Here is a 6,000-nt window from a genome sequence, read left to right as displayed (position 1 = left end):
GTGTTTAACATAAAACTAACGCTATTTACTTTCACATACAGGGTACTGTACAACTTTTCTGAATGGATCCATGCTGACATATTTTAGACACATTTGTGTCGCACTATACTTTTCATAGTTTTGGCTCAATTTAGCATGGCGTATCTAGCATTCTACTCTGGCTCTCCACCCATGCCTCACACTATGTATCCTGGCCATTGACTGGTGGGCCCAGGATAATTTAACTGTAATCGGAGCTAACGGATCTCCCACATGCTCAAATTATATGTGGAGGCGATTTTAACACAGTTTTAAATGAACATTTGGATAGAGTAAGGGGCTCTGGAAATACTTCCAGTACCAGGGCATCTAATTTAACAGCTTCCCTCACAGCCCAGATTCTTCTGCTTTTCCACAACTCACATGTCCCTATCAAGGTTAGATATGGTATTTCTCTCCAAAGGCCTCCTTTCAAATATAGAAGGTGCTCATTATCAGATAAGAGGTATCTCTGACCACGCGCCGCTTAAAATAACCTGGCATACTGGCCCCACCTCCCAAGGTAATAGACAATGGTCCTTCAATCCAGTCTGGCTCAATATCATAAATAACGATGCAGCAATTGCCAGCTCCATTAAGGAATACTTCTCCTTAGACTACACCCCTGTCAATACCCCAACAGTTTTGGAGGCCTTCAAGGCCACTCTCAGGTCTATTTTCCACACTGAGGTTACAGCCATTATAAAAGCCTCACTCCGTCTCGAAATGCAGTTAAGTCAAGAAGTTGATACCCTTCTAGTATGTAAGCAAACCCCTCACCACCCACATTAATAGCGTTATGCCAAGCAGAACAGGCATATGCTGCACATATGCATGAAAAAACGAAGAGGAAACTGCTTTTCTCCAAGGCTAACTTTTATGAGCAAGGTGAACGGGCCAGAATACTACTAGAATATATGGCCAGGGTACAAGTAATTACTGATCTTTACAACTCACAGGGAGTGTTACATAGCCAACCCAGGGAGGTACTAGGGATTCTACAAGACTTTTATACCCATCTCTATACATCTAAAACTACAGCTTCCCCAGAGGCAATGGCAGCATATTTCACTGATATTCACCTGTCTGCTCTAATGATAGAGCAGGTCAGAACCCTGGACGAGGATATCTCAGTGCAAGAAATTTCCGAAGCTATCGATGCCTTCCCTAATTAATCCAGATGGATGGTCTACCAATTGAAATATATAAACAATTCAAAAAAGAAATTACCCCAAAACTGTGTGAGACCCTTAAGGATGCGGTGCAACGCCAGTCCCTACCTCCATCCATGTATAATGCCACAATTGTGCTACTCAACAAGCCCGGTAAAGACCCCAAACACTGTGATGCATAACGCCCAATCTCACTACTTACAACAGATGTTAAAATCTTAGCAAAGGTATTGACCATGTGATTAGGTGAAGTAATTCATCACCTGGTCCACGAAGACCAGACCAGTTTCATGCCAGGAAAATCCACTGCCTCTAAAACAAGTAATATGTCTACCCCTTCCTTCTGTTTCCACCGAGGCACCAGGCAGGTGTAATAAAATCTTACCCTGGTGGTCTAGTGGGGGGACGGCAGGGACGCCTGCCGCGCTGAACTGCTTCCTTGCAGGCGCCGGTCTGTTAGGGCGCGCTTGCACCTCTTCCTGGTTTTCTGCACATGCGCGCTGATGTGATGACGTCAGCAGGCAGTGGCGCAAAATTCAAACTGTATTTAAAGTGACTTCAGTCTGTATTCAGTGCCCGTGATAGGTTTTGTTCCTGGTGCCTTGTACTTTGTGCTGATAAGCTTCTAGTCTGTTTGATTCCTGTGTTTGACCCTGCCTGGCTGTTTTACTACTCTGATCTCTGGAACCTGACCCTTGCCTGTTATTTGACTCCGATTCTGCCTCATCCCATCTGATTGATTACCCGGTTTTGACCATCGCCTGTCTGACAATTCTAGCTATCTGCCTGCCTCGACCCAGCCTGTCTGACCACAAATCTGTCTTTCCTTTTGTACCGTGACCTTTGGCCTTACTGACTTTAACAATTGTCGTGCCCCTTTGCTTGCTAGAACTCTTCGCCTTGCTCCTCTCGAAAAGTGCCAGGTGGCATCCGAGTACGCTGAGGGCTCCTCCCGAAGCCAAAGGCGGTCACACTACTGGTGAAGCCGAGCCGAGACCAGGGAGCTTGGCACTAGTTCTGGTTTAGGGTGCCGACCGAGACAGCAGGGCTGTCCGCTTTCCCCTCTATTATTCGCATTGGCCATTAAGCCACTGGCCTACCTCATCAGATCTCAACAATATAACAGGGTTTGTTCTGGGAAATAGGGAGGATCGCATTCAGTTATATGCGGATGATAGCCTCTTATATCTGGGGGACAGAGGAGATTCGCTAACCAATGCCCTGAAGGTCTTAATGGAATTTGGCGCTGTATCTGGACTGGTAATAAATAATTCTAAATCCACCGCCCTTATGCTAGATCCACTTACAGAGGAGGAAAGAAAGACTACCTTTCCTCTTAAAGTAGTTTCGGAATTCACTTACCTCGTAGTTAAGGTCACAGCCCTCCCCCAACTATACTTAAACCTTAACTTAGACCCGTTGAATAATTGGATATCCCAAAAGCTTAAGTCATGGGCTAACCTACAGGGTGGGTGCATCTTATAAAAATGATTATTCTACCCAAGCTACTCTACGTATTGCAACAAGCCCTGTATGGATACCAAAATCTTATTTTCTTAAAATAAATGCTATATTTAGGCAACTGGTGTGGGCTCACTCCAGGCCACGACTGAAGCTTGAAACATTTAATGTGTGCTAAAAGCAAAGCTGATTTGGCCCTTCCAGATATGTATCTATATTATCTTGAAGCACAACTGTGCCACTTAACCACATCGGTGGAAGGTTCGCATCATAGAGTGCTGCATTCACTTTGGGCTCAGTTGACTGGCTTTACTCATAATCCAGTCAGGGCTGCCATCAGAAATCACGGGGCCCCGCACAACAAAATTTTCTGGGCCCCCCTCGCCACACAAGACACAGGCATTAAAACATGAAGTGCCACCCTACAAGTTAAAAAAATAACTTTGGTGCCCAGACCCCCTCCTACAAGTTTTGGTGGTCAGGTGGTGGTTAAAGAAAAAAAACATTGGTGGCCAGGGCCCCACACATTTAAAAAAAAAACAATGAGCCAGGGCCGCCACACATTTAAAAAAAAACCAATGAGCCAGGGCCCCCACACATTTAAAAAAAAAAAAAAAATGAGCCAGGGCCCCCACACATTTAAAAAAAAAACAATTAGCCATGGCCCCTACACATTTAAAAAAAAAAACAATTAGCCAGGGCCCCACACATCTTAAAAAAAAAAAAAAAACTAGCAAAGGGCCCCCACACATTTAAAAAAAAAAACTTGCAAAGGGCCCCCACACATTTTAAAAAAAAATATTAGCCAGGGCCCCCACAAGTTAAAAGAAAAAAAAAACTGCACGTACCTTAGCCAGGGAGTTCAGATGCCAGTATCTTCAGTTTCTTGTGCTCTGATTCGCCAGTGAAATGTAAGTCCCGGTAAAGCCGCATGGTGATTGGATAAAGTAGAGGGGAGGTTCAAACTTCTCCCAACCAATCCACATGTGGCTTTACCGGGACTTACATTTCACTGGCGATCAGAACATAAGAAGAAGTCATCGGAGCTCAGATGCAGAGGCCTGGCTGTGCAAGTAAGTGCAGCACCGCCGGGCCCCCCTTAACTCCCCAAAACATCCAGGCCCGGGACAACAGTCCCCCCTGTCCCCCCCTGATGGCGGCCCTGAATCCAGTAAACTGGATCCTAGGGAAATCTGCCATTACATCTCAGGCGTTACTCCCCCCCCCCATCAGTTCCCTACGTAAGGTGTGGAAAATTGTTCACTTCACACTTCTTAAATCTCCTACCCGGACCCACTTACACCACTATGGAGCAACCAAGACTACCCCTTATTGGTGCAATTAGGCCCAATGAGTCTTTGGTCAGACTGTGGTGTGAATACTTTAGGTGATGTATGGCATGATGGTAAACTAATCTCGTTTGCACAATTAAATTCAATTCGATATTAGTCACTTTTCCTCCTTGAGGCATTATTACTAGTTAAGAGATTAATCACCCAGAACTGAAGAGCAGTGCCTCCTCCTACCTTCTCTACCTGGAAAGCAATAATGCAGGATACCTGCAACACTGAGTATTTAATGTACTTAAAAAGGGGAGTCCCCACCAAATTCCATAAAATTTGGGGACCCTGGACCGACATTTACCCCCAGTGCCCAAGACAACCTCTAAGTCAAAAGGGTTCAGGAAAGATAAATGATGAAAAAAACTAGGTCTGAATCCCTCACCGGAGGAAGACCCCAATAAAGCCATAAAACTATGTACCTATGAAGGAATGTTTGATGCATGCTATGCCTTTTGCACTCTTTAGACATGTAACATGTAAAACAATGATTCCCTTGTTTTGATTTTTCATGTAAACTGCTTGCTTTTATTCCCTCGATAAACTACCCGAATTAAAAAAATAAAAAATAAAAAAGACGTCCCCAGGAGTGACAGGCAAGACCGAGCCGCAGCAAGCTGATTCATCATGGTCCTTACCGCGGTCACACACTCAAGACAAGAGAAGGAAGATCAGAATGGAGCTTCAGAAACAGAAGTCACATTAAACAGATGAGAACACGAGCATTTAATAGCTATGCCTCCGAAACGTTGTGGGGATCTCAATAAAACTACAACTAATTAGCATGAATGCTTTTGTGTGTGCCATCTGATTTTCTATGAATATATGGCCTACACATACACACTGCACTTCTGTTTGTTGTATTCTGTTGTTGTAACAGTTAAAATTAAAAAAAGGTTATAAGCTTTATCCGCATTTGTCCCAAAACACCTATTCCCTGATTCGACAGTGGATCCCTATCCTTTGAATATTAGCTCATACTGAACTGTATACTGCTAACCCTGGTGATAGACTGAAATAACCTACGGATCCACGGAAAGAACTTTCCCACAACGCCCTATCCTGGCGGGGATCTGCTATAACAGTCTGTTGCTATTTTCTCTATCAAGTGACTTTGACTTTATTTCCCCTTGCCATCCGAATGACGCAGGGAAGCTGCCTTCGTTGGCGTCAGCACTATTTCAGACCGCCACTACCTCACCCTGCTAAAAGTTTAACGGTTTGTTTTTTCTCATGTTAGGGGTACAGGTCTACCAAAGTTTGGGGGGTAGACAGGACACAAACAGGTCGATGCTTGCACTGACCACCGTAGTTCTTTTGCTTTGTACTGTTAGTCTGCTATTACTGTGCACCACACCACCTTTAGACGCTAATGGGCATCACTTTTCTGGCCTAAGGACCAGTAACCCACTATCTGGGAGTCAGATATCTATGCCTATACCATGGGACATCCCACCTTAATATCCTGGAATGTCAGGGGTCTTAATTCAAAGTTCACACGAGCTGCCCTGTTTGACTATGTTAACAGATTTAAACCCTCAGTCTTGTTCCTACAGGAGACCCACTTAGTCGGACAAAAATTATTGGCTCTTAAAAAACAATGGGTGGCCCATACCTATCATGCAACGTATTCCGTTTACTCCAGAGGAGTTTCTATTTTGGTTAGGAAGAATTTTCCCTTTGAATTGCTCTCTATACGGACTGATTATTATGGAAGGTATATTATTGTGCATTGTAAAATATTGAATCAGGTAAATGTATATATGCCTCTCCCCTTCTCTCTATCCCTTTTGGAACATACCTTCTCGGCACAATGCCACGCTAGATGGGGAAAGAGATAGGTTAGGGCACAGTACTAAACACTCGGTTTTTAGAGACTGGGTTCAGGATATGGACTTCCTAGAACTCTGGAGGTGGAAACACCCCGAGACATTACAATACTCCGGCCATTCAGCAACACATAAGACCTTCTCCCGTATAGACTTGGCACTATGCAATCTTGATTGTGC

Source organism: Xenopus laevis, chromosome 1L, assembly GCF_017654675.1.
Source record: "Xenopus laevis strain J_2021 chromosome 1L, Xenopus_laevis_v10.1, whole genome shotgun sequence".
Classification (NCBI taxonomy): domain Eukaryota; kingdom Metazoa; phylum Chordata; class Amphibia; order Anura; family Pipidae; genus Xenopus; species Xenopus laevis.
The sequence above is the reverse complement of the archived record's forward strand: the minus strand, read 5'-3'. Positions refer to the sequence as shown.